General features: G+C 46.6%; 1 protein-coding gene across 1 annotated transcript in view; it reads left to right on the top strand.

Moving 5' to 3' along the window:
* Nucleotides 1-18604: 18604 nt before the first annotated feature.
* LNX2 (ligand of numb-protein X 2) overlaps nt 18605-27004 on the top strand; it is a 164686-nt gene continuing 156286 nt past the window's right edge. The window contains exon 1 of the mRNA XM_060287937.2: nt 18605-18755. The gene's annotated coding sequence lies outside the window, so the exon portion shown is untranslated. The remainder of the gene's footprint in view (nt 18756-27004) is intronic.

Raw genomic sequence — 27004 nt, 5'->3', positions numbered from 1 at the left:
CTGGAATTTTTATTTGCATTTCATTTACTTGGAAGGAAATTGACCCAGATGGTCCACAAAGGCCCTAGAAGGCTGGCCAGCAGTGTAGGGCTGCACACTTCTCAGAGGGCCTGCACTTGTCTGCCCATCCTTCTTTGAGCCCAGGGCATAAAAGATTAAAACAGCGTAAGGGAATTGATTTCATGATTTTTAGATAATTTCCCCAAGATTTCAGAAAGGACCTCAACAAACTAATTTAATCAGCCAGGAGCTCAACAGTAATTAAGGGGAAGAAAAGCTGAGATAATGAAAGAGGTGGTGAGGATTTTTGTCGTTGCTGGTGGGAACCTTTCTTAATTAGGAAAAAGTCTAAAAACTAGATGATGTGATGGAGGTAGGCATAGGCGCGGAGCGCCAGCGTCCGACGGCTCCATCAGCCCACGATGGATTGCCTACACAGTCCATCTTCTCCAAAGAGATCCCAGACAAGTGGCCACGGAGGTGTCCACTGGGCATTTCCGTGGGTATTTGCCTGAATCTTGAAGGTTGGGACCTCTGTCGGAGGCCAGGGTTCGTCTCCACCTGGTCCCTTCCACCAGGTGAGGCTCACACCTCATCATGCTTTGGGTTGGACAACAGGCATGGGGGATGAACCAAGGGTCTGTCTCCAGGAGGCTGGTTCTCAGCGTTCACCGACAAGCTCGGCTGTCTCCCTGATCCAGGCGGATCTGAGTTCCGCCTGAGCACAGGAACTCCCCTCTGCAGACCCCTGCTTCAGGTCATTAGCGTGAATGGACCAGCCCAGGCTTACTCATGCCCTGGTCTGATTTTCTGACCTGAAAGCAAGCAGGAAAAGACTGTGTACATGAACAGTCCTGTCTCTGAGGATGCCGACTGCAGGAACTAAAGGAGGGTTTCTGGTGGGTGGGCCGGCCCTTGCTTCTTTGACTCCCTGCCTGCGCTGGGCACCGACCCCAGCCTCTGAGAGCAGATGCTCCCCGGCCTTGGGGTTCACCACCTTGCCTGTGATTCTGCCTTTGCCGACCTCCCGGCTCGCATGCTGCCTCAGGTCCACCCGACCCCCCAGACCAGGAGCGAGGCCTCCCCCAGAAGATGAGCCTGGTTTGTTTGCCAGCCTCATCCCAGAGTCTTTCACATCCAGCTGCTTGTTCTCTGCTCCCTCCTGAAAGGGCAAGAAAGAGCACCAGGCCTCATCTCCCATGAATCGCATCCCGATTTACGTCTAAGTCTTTATCTTACGTGTACTTAGAAGGGTCTCTTTACGATGGCCGTGGAAACGAGGACCAATAAATGGCTCTCTTCACTAGAACGTCCGTGCTTTGGCTTTCAGTAACAAGCAGTTCCCATTGTCTTTCAAGTAAACCAACTCAAACCGTCTGACGCAAAACGTAAGAGTTTGTTGTGAAGATCCAGGACTGGGTCAGAAATCCCAGAGACATGAGTGCATCCTGGCCTTGGAAACGTGCTGAGAGCTGGAACTTGAACTTGAGACCTCTCTCTGCCACTCACCTCTGCTCTCCTGGGTCTTTCTTCTCTCTTGCTCTCTGCGCGCTGGCTTCCTCTGCTGTTCTGGCGCACGTAGTGGAACATGTGGCCTCTGGTGGCTGCCGAGTGATGTCTTACAGGTCCAGGCACCCAGAGGGACCTTGAATCTCCTGATGCTAATTCCACATCTAAGGGAAGGGGCTCTTGAGTGGCTTAGTTGGGACAAGCGCTAGGGGAAAGGTGGGGTCAAAGTGGCTGCCGGAGTTACTGAGTTCATACTTAAAAAGCACCCTTTCCTTAGCACATACAGAGCATTCTAACGAACGCAAAGAAAAGGTTCAGTCGGTTTTCAGGGAGAAGAGAAGTGGTGTTGAAATGGTGTTGCTACTCACTGTACTTTCTCACCCCTCAAGAATGGCTCAGAGAAAGGATCCAGGCAGACCCTAGAGACCTGGGAACCAGCTTCCCTTTAGATAGTTCGTGGGCATTGGTGCCAGGAATTGCTCTCCACTGAAGGTCAGTGGTGAAGAGAAAAAAAAATTACTCTGTGAAGAGCAATCAGGAAAAGACCCCAAATTACTCTTCACAGCCTCTTTGGGATATGTGTTCCTCAAGGAACCCAGCATCCTAGACCAGCAGGGCAGGGTGAGCTCGGGGTATCTGTGTCTGTCTGGTGAGAGATGGAGGGGTTTCCCTCCCAGAAGGCTGGGCAGGCGGAGGGGTGGGGAGTTCAGGCGCACATTCTCTTTTTTTAAATTAATTAATTAGTTTTTGGCTGAGTTGGGTCTTCATTGCTGCACGCAGGCTTTCTTTAGTTGCGGCGAGCGGGGGCTATTCTTCATTGCGATGCATGGGCTTCTTGTTGTGGTGGCTTCTCTTGTTGTAGAGCACGGGCTCTAGGTGCACGGGCTTCAGTAGTTGTGGCATGCGGGCTCAGTAGTTGTGGCTCGCGGACTCTAGAGCTCAGGCTCAGTAGTTGTGGTGCAAGGGCTTAGTTGCTCCGCGGCATGTGGGATCTTCCCGGACCAGGGCTTGAACCCGTGTCCCCTGCATCGGCAGGCTGACCCTTAACCAGTGCTCCACCAGGGAAGTCCAAGTGCACAGTCTCTTGAAAGGGAGACTGACCAATGATTGAGCCGAGTCCACCGGGGCCATCTGAGTTCCCCAAGAAGGGGCTGTACATCACAGAGCACACAGGACAGCGATGGTGACAGGAAGCCTGGGCAGTGCCATTGCGGGGACAGGCTTTGTCTTAGAGATCTTGATTTCTCAGGAACTCTAGCTCAAAAGCAGAGAGAGAGCCGACAGAATGAGTACCCGAGGGCAGTGGGTCTCAGCCAGGAGGGAATCTTGTCAGCCTCACACGCCCACGTCCCCCAGGAGCATTTGGCAGTGTCCGCGGATACTTTTGTGTGTCGACTGGGATGGGGGATTCGGCTGATCTAATGGGGAGAGACCAGGGATGCTGCCACCATCCTCCAGTGCACAGGACAGGCCCCCGCAGCAAAGAGTTATCTGGCCCCAAGGGTCAACAGTGCTGAGGCTGAGAAGCCCTGGTGCAGGGAAAGCCTCTCTTGCTCTTGGAGGAGTTTCGCACTGGTTGTGGAGGTGACTGGGTCGCAGTGCTGGCAAAGGATGCTGATGAAGATGGTGGAGTTCGCCTTGGCTGGGGGCTTGGCCAAGATGGGGGGTTGTCTTCTGGACGCAGAGTGCTGTTAAGCATCCCGGCTTCGCAGGCAGTTACTCAGGATTTGTTTCCCACTTTCGTTCATCAGTAGTTGGTGACCTCGGAAAATTATTCAACCTGTGTGAGCATCAGTTTTCTCTTCTGTAAAATGGGTGTGATAGTGTTACGTCCTCACAGGGCTATCATGAAGCACAGATGACCTAATGCACGGTAGAAGGTCGGTGCAGGGACCCTTTGCCTCCACTGGAAGCTGAGCGGCGTCTCCCTTCAGGAAGCGGGTGGTGGGAGCAGAGACTGAGGCAGGGCACAGAGCTTAACTAGAGTTTCATGAAGAGACGCTTGAGATACATTTTTTACTTGGTGGTTTGCAAACAAGAAGTGAAAGAGTGGTGAGAGGACTTGGTCACTGCCCCAAAGGACCAAAGGCTCAGAGTTGGGTGGGGCCTCAGTGCTGGTCAGTGTAAGTGTCCTTGTGAGGACACCCAGATATCCTTCCAGGCAAAAGAAGGGACCACTGATAGCACCTTACAATCTCCTCCGAGTCTCTCTTCTCCTGAGGAAACCTGAATTATGTCTCTGGAGCTCCCCTGCAAGCCCCCTTGGGTTGGACCCGCGCTCACCTGGCGGCCCCCTAGACAGTGCCTTAAGGAGGCTCAGGCCACCTCCTAGCCAGGCTGCGTGCGATGCAGCTGAGATGCAAAGGACTGCTGGAGTTACTTGTAGAACCATTGGCAAAGCCCATTTTTCAGTCCTGGCTGCATCAGACACAAAGTCCAGTGCGTGCAAACAAGTTCTAAAGAAAGTGGAATGTTCCTTCCAATAAGAGGACAGGGTCGACTTAAGCTGATCGCATTTGCTGGCAGCCCAGCCCAGCTCCCGCAGCTCTGCAAGGGCGTTTGCAACGAGGGGCAAAGGGCCAAGTACTTGGCAAGAGCCCCCAGCCCTTGGTGGAAGCCACGAGGGATCCAAACGCAACGCTCTTTTTCCGGAGGTGCAAGGCTAGCTCCCAGAGAGGAGGATTTGAGTGTGGCTAAATCACGCCTCTGCTTCAGTGAACGTTACAAAGTCCCAAGTCACCTGGGTTCCAAAGTCACCAATGACTCTAGCAAGATACTTGGCCAAATGTGGAGAGAAGCAGAAACTTTCATGTTAGAGTTCTGAAATTGCATCCGAACGCTTCAGAAGAAAACTGTGGCCCACATGTTCGGGTTAAGAAGCTGCTGACATCAGTGGGGGAAGATACTGAAAACGGAGAGCCTGGCGAATAGACCCAGATGGAGCGAGTGACAGCAGGCTGTGTGCGCCATAGAAGGCTGGGGGGAGGCTCAGACCACATGAGAGCAGGCCTGAATTCTTTTTTGTTTTGCATAAGGAGAGATGGGGAGCGACCTTACGGCTTTAGGAGAAGCCACCCTTGGCCTTGCAGGAATTGACTCCACTTAGATGGGCAACCTGACTCTTGTCCAGGAGCAGTAGGGGTGCCAGATCAATGCAGGGGGAGGCCAGTGTAGGAGGATGAACCTACTTTGTAGTCATAAGAGATAAGAACTCACTAAAATGGAGTCAGGTTTTTCTAAGGTCACCCCTGGTTCTACTTGTAAATTCAAGACCTGGAAAGGCCAGTCCCCTGGAGCATGGGGTCTCACACCACCAAACCCTGGTGGCGCAGTGTTTAGGTGTCTGGGCCAGGGGCTGATGGCAGGGGTTATGGAGGAAGACGTGCTCTCCCTTTCTTCGTGGAATGTGTAGCCCTGGTCTCTCGCACTGAAGGCTGGAGGGGACCGTTGCCACTTCCAGCAGTGGGCACATTGACAGCACCAAGACATGGTGACTTTGGCGGGGGTCGGCTGTCACAGGGACACCAGCAGCAGTGGTCGTGCTGAAGCCCCTCCCTGAAGCCCCTCCCTTAAAGGACTTGTGAATAAACAGACACCCATCAGGAAGATGAAAAAGGGAAGAAACGTGCCGACGTCCCCACGCACTTGTAAACCACCGCCTCGAATCTCCCAGGAGAAGACTTTGAAGAGAGGTTCAACGTTGAGGACCAGCTGATAGGAGCTGTTGAGCCTCCAGAATGAGGTTGCTCTGTTGGTTAGCGCACTTCTGGCTGCAAAGAACAGAAAACCTGTTTCCAGCTGGCTCGACGTTAAGGACTTTGATTATGGGACTCAGAGAAGTGCAGAGGTGGAGCAGCTCCTGCTGGGACACGTCAAGGCCTCAGAGTGGATTCTCCCCGAATCTCTGGGCTCTGTCTCCCTGTCTGTGCTTGAGGCTGAAGGCCCAGAAAGAGATCCCTTTTCTGGATGTTGTCATGCCCTGGATGAAAACAAGAAGGCACTCTTTTTCTAAGAGCTGGAAAGCTTTTCCCAGAAGCTCCAGCAGATGTTGCCCTACATTCTGTTGGCCAGAACCGTATCTCAAGGTACAGTCCAGGACCCTCCCCATTGGTTTGCTCAGACTACTCAGGGTCTGCTCTGAAGCTGATGGTGGGATTTACTTCCACTTAATTGTGTAGGGAAGTGGAGAATTGTTGAATAAAAATAGAGATCGGGCTTCCCTGGTGGCGCAGTGGTTGAGAGTCCGCCTGCTGATGCAGGGGACGCGGGTTCGTGCCCTGGTCCAGGAAGATCCCACGTGCCGCGGAGCGGCAGGTCCGTGAGCCATGGCTGCTGAGCCTGCGCGTCCGGAGCCTGTGTTCCGCAACGGGAGAGGCCACAACAGGGAGAGGCCTGCGTACCGCAAAAAAAAAAAAAAAGAGAGATCCCTTCCCTTGACCGCTCACAACCTTCCAGTGGCCTTCCATCCACTGGGAATAATATCAATAATGAAAATAGCACTGATGCTAACAGCTAACACACTTTGCTGACTCGTCCTGCACAGTCTGGCTCCAGTCTCTTCTCTGACCTACAGTTGCCACCTCCCTCACTGGTCTTTGTGTTGTTCCCTGAAAACGTCAAGCTCATTCCCATCTCAGGATGTTCATAGCTGCTCTTCTCTGCCTGGAACCTACTGCTGCCCAACTTCCTTTGCGTTGCTTGATCCTTCATTTCATTGCGGTCTCTGCTCAGCTGTCACCCCCTCCCAGAAGCCTTCCCGGACCACCTTACCTGCAGCAGCTTCTTCTCCAGCATGCTTCACATCCCTAACCCTACTTCACTTCTCTAAGTATTTTTAATTGAGAAATACAGCACACGTAGGGAAGTGTATACATGTATGTTTACCGTTAAAACAACACTATTAAGTGAGGACCAAGGTGCCCTTCACTAAGGAGCAGAGAGTTGCCAGGACCTCGGGCTCTTTCCCAGTCGCGTGCTTCTCTCTCCTTCCCGGACTTATGCGTATCCTCACTTTTAGGTTAATCATTCCCTTGCTTGTCTGATGCTGTGTCTGTATCCCCACTTGTATATAGGTTTAGTTTTGAAAAACTGAGTAGCAAGCCCCAAATTAGTTTTGTAAGAAAAGGACAATGTTGTCAGTGTTAGATGAAGGTGCCAAGAAGGAGACAGTGGTGTTGGCTTCCCCATGCGTTTACAGGAGCCCAGCTCCTCCTCCAGGGCACCTGACAGGGCTGTCATGTGGACCAGGTCCTGGGTATCCAGCAGGGATTGGGCTGCTCTGTGTTTCCTGCTCCTGAGTTCACTCTGGTCCACCTCCATCTCACAAGGGTAGATCGAAGCAGAATATTTCCGTCTGATGGAATGGATCTCTTCAGCTGATCCAGAGAGCAGAGCATGGAAAGGCATAGAAGGAAGAAGGATGATTCTCCAATTTTTGTCTCTGGCCTGGACTTCTCCCTTATACTCCAGACCTGGGTCCATCTGCCTGATGACATTTTTGCCTGAATGTGTAATAGGCGTGTCAAATGCTATAGGTCCCAAGCCCTGTTCCTGTCTTCATTCTTTCTTCTCTTGGCATCATCCATAACTCACCATTAATTCCCCTCTTTCATACTCTGCATGGAAATTGTCAGCCGATCCTATTAGATCAGCTGAGTCTGAGTTGAGTTGAGTCTGAGAAGCTCTTTGGAAGCTCTGGCTGTGAGTGGACTCGTTGACTTTGAGTTTCACTCTACAGTGGTCTTGGTGGGTCTGTTGCTGAAGAACCTCCAATGTCAGGATCTTTATTTTAAACTCTTGGGCTCAAAGATTTCCCAGTCTCCTGTCTGGAGGGTCAGAGTCTGGCCAGCTGGGAGACTGTAACTGGGAAGTGTTGAGGGTGGGCAGTGGAGCAGGGTGGAGTGTGAATGCTGAAACTTTAGCAGTTGGCATTCATTAAGCACAAGCTTACCTAATCCTCGTGTTCTTAGAATCGCACTCTCTCATGTTCTTTCGTCCAGAGTTACTCTTCACACTGCAAACATCTAGTCTTTTACGACGGGTTAGGGGCACAAGCCAAGTGGAGTGGGATGAGTGTGGGGCTCTCGGGATAGAGCCGCTTCTTAAATGGCTTCACCTGTCCTCTTTATTTTTATTTATTTATTTTGCGGTACGCGGGTCTCTCACTGCTGTGGCCTCTCCCGTTGCGGAGCACAGGCTCCGGACGCGCAGGCTCAGCGGCCATGGCTCACGGGCCCAGCCGCTCCGCGGCATGTGGGATCCTCCCGGACCGGGGCACGAACCCGCGTCCCCTGCATCAGCAGGCAGACTCTCAACCACTGTGCCACCAGGGAAGCCCCCATTTTTTTTTAATTTAATTTTTATTTTATATTGGGGTATAGTTGATTTACAACGTTGTATTAGTTTCAGGAGTACAGCAAAGTGATTCAATTATACATATATCCATTCTTTTCAGATTCTTTTCCCATATAGGTTATTACAGAATATTGAGTAGAGTTCCCTGTGCTATACAGTAGGTCCTTGTTGATCATCTATTTTATATATAGTAGTGTGTATATGTTAATCCCAATCTCCCAATTTATCCCTCCCCCCACCTTTCCCCTTTGGTAACCATAAGTTTGTTTTCAAAGTCTGTGAGTCTGTTTCTATTTTGTAAATAAGTTCATTTGTTTCATCTTTTTAGATTACACATATAGATTACAAATATCATATGATATTTGTCTTTCTCTGTCTGATTTACTTCACTTAGTATGATAATCTCTAGGTCCATCCAGGTTGCTGCAAATGGCATTATTTCATTCTTTTTTATGGCTGAGTAGTATTTCATTGTATATTTATGTATGTACCACATCTTCTTTATCCATTCCTGTGTTGATGGACATTTAGGTTGCTTCCACGTCTTGGCTGTTGTGTATAGCGCTGCAGTGAACATAGGAGTGCATATATCTTTTTGAATTACGGTTTTCTCCGGACATATGCCCAGGAGTGGGATTGCTGGATCTATGGTAGTTCTATTTTTAGTTTTTTAAGGAACCTGCATACTGTTCTCCACAGTGGTTGTACCAATTTACATTCCCACCAACAGTGTAGGAGGGTTCCTGCAAGGACACTTGTATCGCTCAAGAAAGTCCAAGGATGTAGAAGTCATCTACCAGGAACCAGGGACAAAGGCCACATTCTTTATTATATACCATGAACACGTTATGTAAAAAATTCATAGGGTTTTTATGTCATCAGTATGAGTCTGCAGTGTTTTATGGCAGCCAAAAAAGATAAAAATAACCGAAACAAAAATTAATGTTGCCCTGCAACACTGGAATCGTAGTATATTCCTTTGCTAAACCTGCCATAACAAAGTATCACAAACTGGGTGGCTGAAACAACAGAAATTCCCTTGCTCACGGTTCTGGAGGCTGGAAGGGTGAGATCAAGGTGATGACAGGGTTGCTGTCTTCTGAGGCCTCTCTCCTTGACTTGTAGGTGGTCGTCTTCTCTCTGACTCCTCACATGGTTTTCCCTCCATGTGGGTCTGTGTCCAAATTTCCCTGTCTTATAAGGACACCCATGTGGTTGGATTAGGGCTCATCCTAGTGACCTCATTTTAACTCAATTATCTTTTAAAAGACCCTCTCTCCAAAATACAGGTACATTCTGGGGTACTGGGGGTTAAGACTTCAACATATAAATTGGGAGGGGACACAGTTCAGCCTATAACTCTCTGCCCTCTGGTCCCCCAAGTTCATATCTTGTTTGCATGTAAATCCATTCACCCCATCCCAACAGCCCCCAAATCAACCCATGCCTGCATCAACTCTAAGTCCAACGTCTCATCTAATTATTATCTAAATCAGGTATGAGTGAGACTCAAGGTATGATTCATTCTGGGGTAAAATTTCTCTCTAGCTGTGAAACTGGACAGTAAGCTATGTGCTTCCAAAATACAATAGTGGGACGGGCATAGGATAGACATTCCTGTTCTAAAAGGGAACAATCAGAAAGAAGAAAAGTGTCATGGGTCCCGAGGGAGTCCAAAACCAAGCAGGGAAAATTCTACTAGATTTTAAGGCTCAAGAATTATCCTCTTGGGCTTCCCTGGTGGTGCAGTGGTTGAGAGTCCGCCTGACGATGCAGGGGACACGGGTTCATGCCCCGGTCCGGGAAGATCCCACATGCCGCGGAGCGGCTGGGCCCGTGAGCCATGGCCGCTGAGCCTGCGCGTCTGGAGCCTGTGCGCTGCAACGGGAGAGGCCACAGCAGTGAGAGGCCCGCGTACCGCAAAAAAAAAAAAAAAAGAATTATCCTCTTGGGCTCCACGCTCTGTCCTCCAGGCCCCCTGGGATGGTCTTTGGGCCCCACCAGGGAGGCGGCCTGACCCCTTTGGAACTGAGGAGGAGACGGCCCTGGTCCTGGGTTTCTTAAATTAGTGATGAACAAAAACAATAGTAACTCTTTTTTTTTTTTTTAATGGTAACTCTTTTAATTCAGCCACAGGAAAGGAAGAAATTGCCTTTTTTGTTTTTCTTTTGGCCGCACTGTGTGGCATGTGAGATCTTAGTTCCCCGACCAGGGATCGAACCCACGTCCCTGCATTGGAAGTGCGGAGTCTTAACTGCTGGACCACCAGGGAAGTCCCAGAAATTGCCTTTTTAACACAAGGCCATATGCCTACCATGGAGGGCAGAAAACGAAGACCCAAAGGTCCCCAAGCTCCAGTGTCCTCATGTGCAAAAGATCGATATTGAACTCGAAACTCTGTTCCAGAAAAAAATATGATCTGTGGAAAAAACGTAAAGAAAGGCAGTAACTTTCCAGGGGTGTTAAATATCAATACAGGTTTTGTCCTGAGAGGGGGTGAAGAGACCACAGTCCTCAGGTAAGCAGAGCAAAATAGCCCGAGGGGAGCATGGGACGGTGGCCGTGGTCATGCCCCTTGTGGCCCATACCCCCACCTTCTGTACATGGGTGCGATTTCCCTAAGGATAAGCAAAGCGAACACTTCACTTTCTTGGTCTACCTTCCTGACTTCTGCTATTTATATCTGTCCCAAGAGATATATTTATTCTCTTTTAAAAGACAGTCTCAGGAAAATATCTCTTATCTCACAGCAGTAACCCCCAATGAATGCTTCTTAATACCTAATTTAATATATCTTTTCACAGCTCTCCGCCAAACTCACAGATTCGTAAGAACAGGTGACTGGAAGATTTTTACACAAAGTTTCCCTCAGAGGGTGGGCTTTGTGATCACACAGATCTGGGTTCTATTCGTCTATCTACTTGCTGTGTGACCCTGGGAAGTTACTTGACCTTTGAGTCTCAATTTTCCCCTTTATCGAGTGAGGATGAGAATATCTCCTTCAACAAAGATGCTGTATCATTATACTGTCATTGCCCCTGGCAACAGTTAGAAGTGAACTTTCTGGGCACAGAAATGAGTCTCCGTGACTTTCGAGAACTCTGTCCTGGAAGGTTCGTGATTTCTAACAAGCATTTTCATTCACCCCCTGGGCTTCTTGAATCCTTCTTTGTTTGACATGGAGCCTCAGGGTCCACTTCGTTCTGCTGTCTCAGGTCCATCCTTTCCTCGAGGTTCAGACTCCTCCATCCCATGTCACTGGTGTGTCTGGTATCTTCTCTCCTGTGTTGATGGAATTAGTTGGAAAAAAACATCTCCAGAATTTAGCAAGTGGTATCAACAGTTGGATTTGTTGTCTTTCTATAAAGAAATGGGTGGATGGTTTTTCTTTTCTTCTTTTTTTAAGAACTTTTTATTTATTTTTGGCTGCGTTGGGTCTTCGTTGCTGCGCGCGGGCTTTCATTAGTTGCGGCGAGCGGGGGCTACTCTTCGTTGCGGCGCTCAGATTTCTCATTGCGGAGGCTTCTGTTGTTGCAGAGCACGGGCTCTAGGCACGCGGGCTTCAGTAGTTGTGGCACGCAGGCTCAGTAGTTGTGGCTCGCAGGCTCTAGAGGGCAGGCTCAGTAGTTGTGGCACACGGGCTTAGTTGCTCCGCGGCATGTGGGATCTTGCCGGACCAGGGCTCGAATCCATGTCCCCTGCATTGGCAGGCGGATTCTTAACCACTGTGCCACCAGGGAAGTCCCAGTTTTTCTACTTTTAATTGGAAAGTGCAGGAGAATGATGAAGGCTAAAAATGAGAGAGGGAAACAGTGAGCTAAGGTGGACTTGCAGCTGAAGGCCACTTTTCTATTTTTTTTAATTGAAAATTCCTTTTCTTCTCTTGCCTCCCTCCACCTCCCACCTGTACCCCTCCCCACTTTAAATGAGCACTGTCTGTGGCCGTTTTTGCCATAAAAACACTCAGAAGGAAAAGATAGGGCTTTGAAATGCTGACATGCCTCAAAATGTCCAAAAGAAAATGTAAGCTCATTTTAAGTCCAAACGTGCATATTGACTAAAAGAATGGTAATTCACTCCAGAGAGTTCTGAGCAGGAACAGAGACCCCAGTACAGAGCAGTGCAGAGCAGAGCCTTGCAAGGCTGCTGTGTAAGATGAACAAAACTACCTCTTCGGGAAGAAAATCAAGTTCAAGACAATAGCTTCCTTCAACCTTAGCATTTGTTTCATCCTTGCGTAAAATGAAACACAAACCCCAACTGTTCTCCAAAAAAGCTTGTCTAGCTGCAAGCCAGACTTCAAACAGCCCTAAAATGTCCTTTGCCTTCACACCAGAGAGTTCAAGGAAGCCGAAGAGTGACCAGAAGATTTTTGTATGGGAACTCTAACTTCCCATTCCATTTGACTTTTGGTCTTTAAAATACAGGTCAAATCAATGAATTTAATGAAGGCCGTTGAACACAATGGCTTCGCCTTGCATTTTGACCCACATAAAGGGGAGGCAGTCCAGGTCACAAAGCTTTAGCAGAACTTTAAGTGGTTAGTACACAAATGTGACAGAACGTTTAGAATCTCAGACTTGCAAGACCTATTGACAAGCAGTTAGAAGTATTTGAAGTAGCTGCATGAATGAACTTTGATAAGGTAGCCCTATTGTCTGCCATTGTCTCTTTCTCTTCATATGAAGACTCCCCCAAAAGAACAAGAGTCAATGAATGTGAAATGTTGTGTCCGTTTTACTGGACTCTGGACGCCTTTCAGCCCTGTGGACTTTTTGTGGGGAGTTCATGCTATTTAAGAGTATTCTTCCCTCTGAGTTTCAACTCTTGCAAATGGTGACTTTTCAGTCCGCTACCCACCCAAGTCTTTTCCAACGGCTTTCACGCCCTGAAGAGCTCTTTAAGTTAAAAGAAGTGAAGATTAATTTCAGGAGTTTTGCTTCTTCTCAACACTTGGAATTTTCGAGAGGGAATGCATCCTTCCTGACCCTGTGGCGATGGAGGGGTGGAGGTGGGGGAAACACGGGGCGGGGGGCGGGGATGAGCCGTGTTCTTCTGAAGCCTAAAGATGGTGCCCCTCGTGCCAAAGGCATGGACAGGAAGCTCCCTTCTGGAAAACTGCCCATCACCTTGAAACCCGGGAGAGATGAGGAGACTCAAGGAAAATCCGAGAGTCAGATTTTTAAGTGTGTAGGGAAGCGGACGTTACGGGGTTGGGAGGTCTTTTCCACCTAAAACAGCTCAGGAATTACTGTAAGTCAGTCCCTCCATTCCAAGAAAGGCTTGTTTCCCAAGATCATCGATACCTGTCTTTATATAGTTTTTATCAGCAAACATCCATTTTTTCCAGGCTGTGTCTGAACTATCAGTTCCCCAGAGGGCTCTGCCATTGTTTGAGAACACCCTCGTCTGTTGGCAGGTTGCGTGGAAACAGTGGTGGGATGCCGCAAGTCTACAAAGACCCCGTCTGAAGAGCCATGTGTTGGTTTCACAGGGTTTCATAGTTCTCAGGTTTGCTAAGTATGCTTTGGGGGGTTTTCTCAGTAAATCTCTATGGGTAGATTTTATTGTATTTTACCCTTTTGTCTGTTTTTTTGTGTGTGTTTCAAATTTCTCCCTTGTTCATTGACCAGTAACTTTCTGTCACCCATCTTTGACTTTTCTCCTTACATCTGCATTTAAGCTGTCATTTACTTCTGCTGTTCCCTCCTCTCAAGATCTGACAGCCAAAGCCTTCATGCGCTTTTATCCCTTTGTGTTTGCATTATGACATAACCTGTGCAAAGTGGCCCAGCTCCCCAATTCTTGTGTGTAAAATTTGCAACATTTTTTGAGACGGGTCAGTGCTCATTTTTGGGATCCTTTCTTTATCTGAGTACCGTGTTAAAACTTTCTGCAGATGTGGCCTATTCAGGAGCAGGCTGCGGCTGCATGCAGAGATGGGGAAGAGAAGAAAAGGCCTTCCCATTTTGTGATTGCCATAGTAACTCAAACATTGCCGCTGTGTGTGCTGGTCCGGTCAGCCGCAGCCTGTGAGCTTGATTTCCTGTGCGATCAAGCCCTCTACCGGAGATCATGGCTTGTGTGACACAGGGCTACACAGAGGACAGTGTGCTTGTTAGACCTGAAATTAAGCATTTCACTTTAAAATAATACCCATTTGTATCCATTTTGTTCAACGTAACAACAGCTGCTGTCCCTGGAATGACAGACTTGCCTTTTTAACCAGAGCTTCATATGACATTTATGAATGAGGCCGGTTCCATTCACTTGCAGTTTGAATTCACAGTAGTTATTTTTGCCGTTTTTTTTCCTTCCCCAGCATATGGGTGAAATTCAACGTGATTCAAGTAATTATATACACAGTTCATGGGGAGGAAAAAGCCTGTTTTGTTTGTATCATCTCTTTTAAACTAGTTAGTGGGCTTTAGTTTTGTTTTTTTTTCTCTAAGAAGGCAAAATATAGAGGACGAATTGATGGTAACTTTTAAAATGTTGATTGCCTCGAAATAATAAGCGATAAAGAAAGAAAGGGCAATGTGGTCACTAGGTTTTGTATATTCACTTTTGAATAAACAACTAAAAACATCAATCCAAGTTTCTCAGTGGGAAAGGGGCAGAGAAATCCTGGGCAGAACACTCCTGCTGAAGTCATTAAAAAACTACAGCTCCGAATTCTTGTTTTGCCTGCCAAATGCCTAGGGCCCAGAAGAATGAACAAAACGACAGGGCAGTACCCAGGTGAAAATTCCTGATTTGGCATAAAAGACCAAATAGAAATTCTCTCAGAATATTCTGTAGTTTCACAATTGTTAATATGAAGAAAAATAATCAAGGTTGTCATCAGGTTAACCAATAAACGCAGCATAATGGGGACGAACAACAGCTATACTGGTAGCTCTTCTGCTCTTTCTCCTCCTCTTTCTTCCCCTTCTCCTTCTTCCTCTCCTTCTTCTTTACCACCACTACCTTCATCCTCACCATCATCATCATCATCCTTCTCCTCATCATCCCCCTCACCATCATCATCATCTTCACCATCATCCTCACCATCATCACCATCATCATCACCACCACCACCACCACCACCACCATCACCATCATCATCTTCACCATCATCCTCACCATCATCATCATCATCCTCACCATCATCATCATCCTCACCATCATCATCATCTTCACCATCATCCTCACCATCCTCACCATCATCATCACCACCACCACCACCACCACCACCATCATCACCCTCATCATCATCATCCTCCTCCTCACCGTCATCATCCTCCTCCTCACCGTCATCATCATCTTCACCATCATCCTCACCATCCTCACCATCATCATCATCACCACCAACACCACCACCACCACCATCATCACCATCATCATCATCATCCTCCTCCTCACCGTCATCATCATCTTCACCATCATCATCATCTTCACCATCATCCTCACCATCATCACCATCATCATCATCACCACCACCACCACCACCACCATCATCACCATCATCACATCATCACCTTCATCAAATAAACCCACGTCTGGCAGAAGACACCACCTTTTATATCATATCATTGAAAGCCTTCTCTCCCAATCTGAGGATTGGAGAAGCAATAAGAAATCAATTTGAGCCTAATTCCCAATCTGTAAACCATTCAGCTCACAATGAAACTTGACCCCATGAATTCCACATCACTTAACAATGCTCCCCAACCTGAAGATAAGAAGAACCTGCAAGGGTGATTTTCATAATTAGGAAATTTTCATCTCTCTCAACATGGAAAAACGTTTAGAAAATGAAAACGTTTGCTTCTAGTCACGAAGTTTGAACAAGTTATCCTGTCCTTCCTCCATAGCCCCAATTTATAGAAAATAAGATCGAAAAGCAGCTTTCATAGGAGCAATTTCAACGGAAAGCATCTTTCTTTGAGATCCACAGCATTTGTTTCCCAGATCTTTTGACGTTCTCTATTTCATAGAAAAATCACATCCGTACAAGCTATAAATTTAGACAGGAAAACTTCTCCAACTCACATGATGGTTTTGATTTTTGTAAGAAATTGATTAAGTGTATTAATATATTTAAGTATATTAATATATTAATATATTATTTAATAAATAATCAAGGTTCCTCTCATCAGAAGATGTGTGTGTGTGTGTGTGTGTGTGTGTGGGCGTGTGCTCACACACAATATATCCAGACCGCTGTAAGTCAAATATATAGTCTGGCATAGAAAATATTCTATATGTAAAGTGCTTAGAGATGAGTTTGACACATGGCAAGCACCATAATGTGCTTGTTTTTTTAAATTATCCCAGTAATTTTATCCATTCATTTAAAATTCACTTGAAACCAAAATGGGAAGGGAAACACTTCAAAAAAGTAAACTCTCCAATAACTTCTGTACTTAAGAACCAGTGGAAAACTATAAGACACTGATGAAAGAAATTGAAGATGATACAAACAGATGGAGAGATATACCATGTTCTTGGATTGGAAGAATCGACGTTGTGAAAATGACTTTACTACCCAAAGCAATCTACAGGTTCATTGCAATCCTTATCAAACTACCAATGGCATTTTTCACAGAACTACAACAAAAAATGTCACAATTTGTATGGAAACACAAAAGACCCTGAATAGCCAAAGCAATCTTGAGAAAGAAAAACGGAGCTGGAGGGATCAGGCTCCCGGACTTCAGACTATACTACAAATCTACAGTAATCAAGACAGTATGGTACTGGCACAAAAACAGAAATATAGATCAATGGAACAGGATAGAAAGCCCAGAGATAAACCCATGCACATATGGTCACCTTATCTTTGATAAAGGAGGCAAGAGTATACAATGGAAAAAAGACAGACTCTTCAGTAAGTGGTGCTGGGAAAACTGGACAGCTACATGTAAGAGAATGAAATTAGAACACTCCCTAACACCATACACAAAAATAAACTCAAAATGGATTAAAGACCTAAATGTAAGGCCAGACACTATAAAACTCTTAGAGGAAAACATAGGCAGAACACTCCATGACATAAATCACAGCAACATCCTTTTTGACCCACCTCCTAGAGAAATGGAAATAAAAACAGAAATAAACAAATGGGACCTAATGAAACTTAAAAGTTTTTGCACAGAAAAGGAAACCATAAACAAGATGAAAAGACAACCCTCAGAATGGGAGAAAATATTTGCAAATGAAGCAACTGACAACGGATTAATCTCCAAAATTTACAAGCAGCTCATTCAGCTCAATATCAAAACAACAAACAACCCAATCCAAAAATGGGCAGAAGACCTAAATAGACATTTCTCCAAAGAAGATATACAGATTGCCAACAAACACATGAAAGGATGCTCAACATCACTAATCATTAGGGAAATGCAAATCAAAACTATAGTGAGGTATCACCTCAAACCAGTCAGAGTGGCCATCATCAAAAAATCTACAAACAATAAATGCTGGAGAGGGTGTGGAGAAAAGGGAACCCTCATGCACTGTTGGTGGGAATGTAAATTGATACAGCCACTATGGAGAACAGTATGGAGGTTCCTTAAAAAACTAAAAATAGAACTACCATATGACCCAGCAATCCCACTACTGGGCATATACCCTGAGAAAACCATAATTCAAAAAGAGTCATGTAGCACAATGTTCATTGCAGCTCTATTTACAATAGCCAGGACATGGAAGCAACCTAAGTGTCCATCGACAGATGAATGGATGAAGAAGATGTGGCACATATATACAGTGGAATATTACTCAGCCATAAAAAGAAACGAAATTGAGTTATTTGTAGTGAGGTGGATGGACCTAGAGACTGTCATACAGAGTGAAGTAAGTCAGAAAGAGAAAAACAAATACTGTATGCTAACACATATATATGGAATCTAAAATATATATATATATATGGTTCTGAAGAACCGAGGGGCAGGACAGGAATAAAGACGCAGATGTAGAGAATGGACTTGAGGACACGGGGAGGTGGAAGGGTAAGCTGGGACGAAGTGAGAGAGTGGCATGGACATATATACACTACCAAATGTAAAATAGATAGCTAGTGGGAAGCAGCTGCATAGCACAGGGAGATCAGCTTGGTGCTTTGTGACCAACCAGAGCGGTGGCATAGGGAGGGTGGGAGGGAAACGCAAGAGGGAGGAGATATGGGAACATATGTATATGTATAGCTGATTCACTTTGTTATAAAGCAGAAACTAACACACCATCGTAAAGCAATTATACTCTGATAATGATGTTAAAAAAAAACACAAAACTTCATGAAATGGCAGGATATGAAGTATCATGAGAAGAAGGTAGCATGATCTTGTTGTTGTTTGACTTTTTATTCACTTATTTATTTATTTGTTTTTCTTGAATAAACTCAGACAATTAGAAAAAAATAAAAAGAACCAATGGGATTGTTAAGTTAATTTTTAGCTATGTACACCTTAACTAATAGATATTTATGCATTCACTTGTTCATTTATGCAGAAATTTTATAGACTAAATGTAGCACCGTGCTGGGCCCTGAGGCCAAAAGATAAAAATAGCCCAGAGACTCACAGAGCATATACTGCAGTGGGGAGACAGCAGAACAAAAAGGCCCTTCACAGCAGCGTGGCACCCGTGAATGGAGTGCGTTCAGTGGCAGAGGGAGTGCCTGACGGTGACAGTGGGAATAACATCACTCGGCTGAAACTGGAGGCCAATTGTAGTTTGGAATTTGGATCGTGGAGGAGGGAGAGAGGACAGGAATGATAGAGAAAGACTTCTAAGTGGATGAAACCAAATGCACGAGAGCTTGGAGGTCTGAGAGAATAGAAGACCTTTCGGAAATATAGAATTCAGGATAGCTGGCGCATTCCTTAGTTTTCCCCACTAATTTCTGAGTAAGTAAAATCACTTATTTAATTTATGCAGCAAAGATTTAAAAAAATGTTTAATCTTATTGAAGTGTAGTTGATTTACAATGTTGTGTTGCTTTCTGCTCTACGGCAAAATGACTCTCTTATACGTATGTATACATTCTTTTTCATATTCTTTTCCATTATGGTTTATCAGAGGATATTGAATACAGTTCCCTGTGCTCTACAGTAAGACCTTGTTATTTATCCATTCTATATATAATAGTTTGCATCTACTAATCCCAAACTCCCAATCTACCCCTCTCCCTGCCCTCCCCCTTGGTAACCACAAGTCTGTTCTCTATGTCTGTGAGTCCGTTTCTGTTTCGTAGATATGTTCATTTGTGTCGTATTTTAGATTCCCCATATAGGCAATATCATATGGTATTTTTCTCTGTCTGACTTACTTCACTTAGTATGATAATCTCTAGGTCCATCCATGTTTCTGCAAATGGCATTATTTCATTCTTTTTACTGGATGAGTAATAGTCCATTGTATATATATACCACATCTTCTTTATTCATTCATCTATCAATGGACATTTAGGTTGTTTTCATGTCTTGACTATTGTGAATAGTGCTGCTATTAACATTGGGGTGAATGTATCTTTTCGAATTATAATTTTATCCAGGTATATGCTCAGCAGTGGGATTGCTGAATCATAGGGTGACTCTATCTTTCATTGTTTTGAGGAACCTCCATACTGTTTTCCGTAGTGGCTGCACCAATTTACATTCCCACCAACAGTGTAGGAGGGATCCCTTTTCTCCACACCCTCTCCAGCATTTATTATTTGTAGACTTTTTATCGATCGACATTCTGACCCGTGTGAGGTGGTACCTCATTGTAGTTTTGATTTGCATTTCTCTAATAGTTATGCAGCAAAGATTAATGCAGCATTCCTATTATAAGCAAGTTACTTTTTTACTAGAATAAAAAATCAATCATAATCTCTGCTCTCAAAAGACTCCCAATCTGCCATGATAAGTCTAATAAAGAAAAAATTGCAATCCAAAACGAAATAGAAAATGCCTCTGGATTTTCTATAGCCTGGCTTTTCTGTACTCATTTAAATGATTGAGGATTAACTATGGTCACTCCTCAGCTCGGACTCTCGTTTACTCTCTATCTTCAATTTGAAAATATGTCTTGTCCCTGTGAGCCATCCCATCTATGTGATGTGTGCGTCCTCTGTGAGTGTAGGAGCATCTTTCGGATGGGGTGTCGGGGAAGAGCTTTGGGCAGGACTGCATTTCTGCGGCTAATGAGGAGGCTTCAAACAGCAGTGGGACAGAGCAGTGCCAAAGCCACGGGAGGGGAAGGAACAGCAGGGGTGGGGGCAGGGACTCCAGCTTTCCTCTCCTCTTCCCTCTCTGTCAGCTCTCCTCATCCATCCTGTCCTCCCAGGTCCCTCCGCAACACACACACACACACACACACACACACACACACACACACACACACCCCTCACTTCTCCCGCAGAGCCTCTTTGGTGCACATGGATTTAGCATAAGCAATACTGTTCCCAACTCATGTTGCTTTGTGATGGCTTTTGTTAGTTCACATTCACTTGGGTTAACCCAGCTGGTCAGTCCAACTCTGCAGGGCTCTGTCTGCAGATATCATTTCACACGCTTTTAATATTATTTCACCAAAAGCCTTCTTTCCCAGCTTGACAGTTGGAGAAGCAATAAGAGATCAACCTATTTGAACCTAATTCTCGATGTGGAAATTCACTTCAGCTAACAATAAGATGTGGCCCCATGAGTTCCATGTCATGTAATACGTCCTACTCTGTGCTCAGAATGAGTCCAGGTTGCGGGATGGAGGGCTGGACAGGGACTCAGGGGGTGTAGACCCAACCCTGTGACACTCTTGCACAACAGTCTGTATAGCACTTACTGAAATTGTCATTTAAATAATGGGTGGGGTCACTGCTTGTGTCATATCTGTGTCCCTTGCTAGAACATAGCTCTAGGAGGGAAGAGTTCTGTTCTCTGCTGTATCTTCAGGGCTGAGCAAAGTGCCAGTGAAATAGCAGTCACTCAGCACTTATTCGTGGAACGAAAAAGGGAATGAATCCAATACCACTGTTTCAAACTCTCTGGAATCCACTATGGCAGCCATAACACCACCTCTTATCCCCACTGAGAACCCCTCTGGACATAACAGACCCTCACTCAAGTCTTTCTTGTGCCACCCACGGAGCCTACTATAACACACAGGCAACATCCATCTCCATTTCCCATTCGAATCCAAAAGATACCTGGTTTTCCCCTCTCTGTATGCTGTCCACACCCCTCTGCCTCTCTGCCCCCAACTGTCCTAAGCTGTGACAGCCCCATTGCTGTGACATCTAAGATAAAAGCACTGTGTACATTTAGACAATTCTTACTCAGCTGCATTATCTCTCGACCAGTGGTTCTCAGCCCTGGGGGAGCTTTTTTTTTTTTTTGCGGGCCTCTCACTGTTGTGGCCTCTCCCGTTGTGGAACACAGGCTCCGGACGCGCAGGCTCAGCGGCCATGGCTCACGGGCCCAGCCGCTCCGCGGCACGTGGGATCCTCCCAGACCGGGGCACAAACCTGCGTCCCCTGCATCGGCAGGCGGACTCCCAACCACTGCGCCACCAGGGAAGCCCCTGAGGGAGCTTTAACAAATGCCTGATACCAAGGGTATAACCCAGCTGATCAAATCAGAATCTCTGGAGCTGGACCCAGGACTCAATATTTTTTAATGTCCTGTAGATGATTCCAGCATGTAGCAAAGGTTGAGAACCCCTTCTCGGAAGGGTTGTCAGAAACTCCGAGTTTGGAGTTCTAAGAATTCCGCGATCAGGAGCCCTCAGTGAGTTGGGATGGGAGGGGTCGTTTGCTGTGTGTCTTCCCCACACCACCTCCCCAAAGAACCATGAGGTGGGCCTGTTCTTCCCAATCTGGATTGGCTGTGGGAAGCAAACGCTTGTATCTTGTAAAGCTCCAAGCCACTTCTTTGGGATAGTAGCTGGACATTTCCAAGGACGTGGTAGGGGAAGAAGCAGATGAAGAATGTGGGTACAAAGGGTCAATTTAGGGGGTGGAGGATACAGCCAGAGAGGCAATGAGACAAGCAGTCCCAAGAGAAAGGCTGCCCCGGAGAGCAGGACATGGAGCGCTTTGAGCAGAGGCAGCTACAATTGTAACCCAAGCGACCTGACCTTCCTAGGCTGTCGGCAGTAATGAGGCCACTATAAGAGGATGTGGCGTCAGAGACTCCTTGCTTCTGCCTGCTGACAGGGGTGTCTGGGCATCAAGTCTGGGAGAGCCTTGCCTGGGCTCACAGGTCAGTCTACTCTTCCTGGGGTACCTGCTCTGCCAGGTCCACCTGTCTCACCCACCATGCTGCGTATTCCCCGTGGCGCCCTCACCCGTATGCTGCCCCTTTACATGTCAGAGCTGCAGGATGGTCATGGCAAAGGCGGGGGTGGGGACCTTAGCAGAGGGCAGTGTTTTTCAACTTTGAAAACAGTTGGGGGGACCCCAGGCTGTCGTTGGGGGGACCCCAGGCTGCCAGTTAACAGGCCACCACACATCGCCCCTGCTGCCCTTCAGGGGTGCCCTGCTCAGAGCAGAAGGATGGCAAAGTTGGTTCTGGCCTGACTACCCTGATGGGAGGATCCCATAGAATTCACTTGTAGAAACAGTAAAAAAAAAAAAAAAATCTAAAACTATCACAACTAGGTAAGGAAATGAGAGTGATTCTGTCCCAACTCATCCCCTTTCCTTTTCCTTTTCTTCTTTGCCTCTGCAAGAAGCCACAAAAGGGTTAAATACTTTGCCACGAGGTGGGATAAACTTCTCAGATCCGTGGTGTGCCTGATGGTCCTGGCACCGCGCTGGGTGAGGGGTGCCCCGTCCTTTGTCGACTATAATGGTTCATCTTCGTTATTGTCCTAATACTCCTATAAAAAAACACACCCTAATCTTTCCCTGGCGCCGGTGACGGCCACCATACGGGATGTTTTCTTTCTCTCCCCTCTGTCCTTCCCCTCAGCCCCTATTGTTGCCATAGTCACGATGGGGCGATAGCACGGGTGCAGGGCTGTTTCTGTACTGTACCGCCCCGAGCTGATTGTTTAAATCTGTATTATTCCACTGTTCTGAAGATTTACATTTTTAATGGCTCATTTATGTAATCCCATAAATAAAGTAGCAAAAAAAAAAGCATCCCACACAAATGAGTGAATTGGAGTTTGAAAAAGGCTCCTGAGGCAGGTCAGCCAGGGTCTCAGCTGCGGGGCCTTGATTGGTGTGGCCGGTGTAGCCAAGATGGCAGTGGGCTTAAGACCACCCAGTCAGTGCCCAAATGGGGCATTACCACGGAATAGCGGGATGGTGCTGGAGTTCAAGCTCCTCTATTTATCAGAGAACACAGTTCTACTGCAAAATCCACTTTAGTCTGAAACTCATTTACCTTACTGCTTTGACAGCTGCACCTCTCCCCGGCAGAGAAGTTTCCGCAATTAGCTTTTTCCTTCCTAGCAGCTGATGCTGTGTGTTTCCCCCCACCGCCCCTCCTTTCTTCTTCTTAACCAGTATATTCCTGGGGCTGCTAAATTCTCTCTAAAGAGCCTGTGAATTCGAGCACCTGCCTCAAGAATGTATTTGACACACTGAACAGAGATATAGCTGGAACAATTCACTGTGAGCCTTCCTCCATCGGTTTCTCTGTTCATGCTCCCTCCCCTGCCAGTGAAGGTTTGTACTAATTAGGCACAGATGAAGAAAATGGCTAAAATGGAACCGAATCAGCACATGTCTGACGATCTTTCCAGGTCCCTGCCTGGCTCAGATGCGAAACCACAAGTCACCGCGTCCCCACTTGGTAGATAACTTGGCTCTGGAATCCTTGATTGACACTCACTATTTAATGCTCTCACTTGAAACAGTTTTGCTTTCGGATATTATAGCAAAGCGTGACCCCGGATCAGAGTCCTCTGTCTCTGTCTGTCTCTAGTTTCCCTGTATCTCTGCAGGGGCCTCTGCTGAGACCGGGACCTCTGTGTGCGTGACTGTCTCTCAGAAACGCACAGCGGAAGTTTTGTGGGTGTCCGGGACCCAGGCCGTAGAAAAACAGAGGGATTGTTAAGTGCTCTCAATTCACCTAAATCTCATATTGTAGCCAAATGTGATCAGAATTAAATTGACTAAAACAGCAGTCCCAAAGCAAGAAAGCATTTAAGTCCCAACTTTCCCATTTCCCTGCCATCGAAAAATGACTTTTAAACTTTGCAAAATGAAGATTTTAATCTGTCATCCCCATCTCGGGCATTTGTGGGAAAGAGAAATGCACTTTAAAAAAAATTTACTTTATTCAAGTGTGGTGGATTTACAATGTTGTGTTAATGTCTGCTGTGTGGCAACGTGATTCAGTTACACATATATACATTCTTTTTCATATTCTTTTCCGTTATGGTTTATCACAGGACGTTGAATATAATTCTGTGCTATACAGTAGGACCTTGTTGCTTATCCATTCTATATATACTAGTTTGCATCTGCTGAGCCCTCCTCCATGGCAACCACAAGTCTGTTCTCTCTGTCTGTGAGTCTGTTTCTGTTTCATAGATAAGTTCATTTGTGTCATATTTTAGATTCCACATATAAGTGATACCATATGGTATTTGTCATATTCTCTTTCTGGTATACTTCATTTAGTATGATAATCTCTAGGTCCATTCCTGTTGCTGCAAATGGCATTATTTCATTCTTTTTTATGGCTGAGTAGTATTCCTTTGTATATATGTACGTCGTCTTTATCCATTCATCTGTCGATGGACATTCAGGTTGTTTCCATGTCTTGGCTATTGTGAATAGTGCTGCTATGAACATAGGGGTGCATGTATCTTTTCAAATTAAAGTTTTGTCCAGATGTTTGCCCAGGAGTGGGATTGCAGGCTCATATGGCAACTCTATTTTTAGTCTTCTGAGGACCATCTATACTGTTCTCCATAGTGGCTGCATCAATTTACATTCCCACCAACAGTGTTAGGAGGGTTCCCTCTTCTCCACACCCTCTCCAGCATTTGTTATTTGTAGACATTTAATGATGGCCATTTTGACTGATATGAGGTGGTACCTGGAGAAATGCATTTTTTTCTTCCATCTTCAGAAAGGGAAAAACACTACGTAAGTCAAAGAAGGATCATGGGATTTGTTGTCCGTCTTCCCCAAGAAGGGTAGGAAGGCAGAAGGGCGAAGCACTGGAATTAGAGCTGGAACTGGGGCGGGGGGGCTCCGTCTGGCCCGAGCGTACTTGCTGGGGAGTCTGCGGCGAGTCCTCCCTCTGGAGCACAGGTCCCGAGGAGTCAGCAGGAACTGCTCCGCGTTCACCAACTCAACCGCCCTGCGCCGGATGACGCCTAGCGGGGGTCGTGCAGAGCCACTGGATGATGGAAGAACCTATCCGAGCCTCACTTCAGTCGTCTGTGAAGCCCGTCTCCGAGTGTGGTCAAGAAAGCAGCAGGAAACAGCGCATGTGAACGCCCGGTACATACATCCATATGCAGGTCGTCTTGAGGACGACCTCAGTGTGAGTCATTATTTACAGTGATGGATGTCTCCAGTGGAACGGGCAGAAGCTAGTCTTGTCATTAGGCTTTTTGTCTTTTACAGTATTTCCTGTGGGAAACCTTTAAGCATCGCTCATGAGGTTATCGTTCCTTAATAGAGAGAAGGACATTCCATAACATCCTGCCTCTCATATGGAAAGGTGATGCTGTATCTTTAAAAATTTCATTATTGGGGATGGATTTGCCCTGAATCATCTACTATCCCTGTTGGTCCTCTTCGTGACCAGGACCCAATGATGAGCTGAGATAATTGTGGCTAAAAGGAGTTTCAGGCCACGTCACGCAGTTGTCACTTTTTTTTTTTTTTTTTGCGGTACGCGGGCCTCTCACTGTTGTGGCCTCTCCCGTTGCGGAGCACAGGCTCCGGACGCGCAGGCTCAGCGGCCAAGGCTCACGGGCCCAGCCGCTCCGCGGCATGTGGGATCTTCCCGGACCGGGGCACGAACCCGTGTCCCCTGCATCGGCAGGCGGACTCTCAAACACTGAGCCACCAGGGAAGCCCGCAGTTGTCACTTTAAAAAATCTTATACTTATGGAGATTGATTTAACATTCATGACCTCCTTACAGAGAGTTCTGACTAGTAGAACTAAAATACCCAACTAGTCCATACCAAATTAGCATTAGCAAAACCTTGAATTTAGTAGCAATCTATTAAAATGAGTCAGTGTATCTATGCTGCTGCTATTCCTGGATATTTATCTCTTTAATTAAGCACGATGAAGTAGGGCCGAGCATTTTCTTTCTTTCTTTTTTTTGGCTGCATTGGCTCTTCGTTGCTGTGCTCAGCCTTTCTCCGGTTGCGGCGAGCGGGGGCTACTCTTCGTTGTGGTGCATGGGCTTCTCATTGCGGTGGCTTCTCTTGTTGTGGAGCACGGGCTCTAGAGCGCAGGCTCAGTAGTGGCTCACGGGCTCTAGAGCGCAGGCTTAGTAGTGGCTCGCGGGCTCTAGAGCGCAGGCTCAGTAGTTGTGGCGCACGGGCTTAGTTACTCCACAGCTCATGGGATCTTTCCGGACCAGGGCTCGAACCCATGTCCCCTGCATTGGCAGGCGAATTCTTAACCACTGCACCACCAGGGAAGCCCAAGCTGAGCATTCTCTTGAGGCTTCTGTGTCTCCAAGGCCCCAGATTATATCACTTTCAGTTTTGACATTACCTTCTCTTGATGACAATTTCTTGGACCAAGCAAATCTATGCCAGCCTCCCTCCACCTGAACAAAAACCCTCCAGGACACAGCTGGGCTCGTGCTCCCAACACAGCTGCTTGAGCTGCAGAGGGGGCAGCCTCCACCTGCACAACAGCTCAGATGCCAGGAGCCTTTCTATAGCCTCTTGCTGGTGCCGCTCAGTCGTATACTAAAATTGTCACACGAACTCGGGCCCAGGTGAGAGACAGGCCCCGGCCAGGCCACCAGAACCTGGGGCTTCAGGACTCCGTCTCCCTTACAGATCACCAGCATTATTCCCATCATGCCTCACTTCTCTTATTATCTCCAGGCCACCCAGGTCATCCATCACCATAAAGATTCTTATCCTCATAGGGTTCTATAGTCACCAAATGCCATGGCTTTCAAATTTGTTTGACTCCAACCTACAGTAAGGAATACATTTTATACCTATAGCAA

The sequence above is a fragment of the Globicephala melas genome, chromosome 18, assembly GCF_963455315.2.
Source record: "Globicephala melas chromosome 18, mGloMel1.2, whole genome shotgun sequence".
In the NCBI taxonomy this organism is placed as follows: Eukaryota; Metazoa; Chordata; class Mammalia; order Artiodactyla; family Delphinidae; genus Globicephala; species Globicephala melas.
This window is presented reverse-complemented; position numbering and strand designations above follow the sequence as displayed.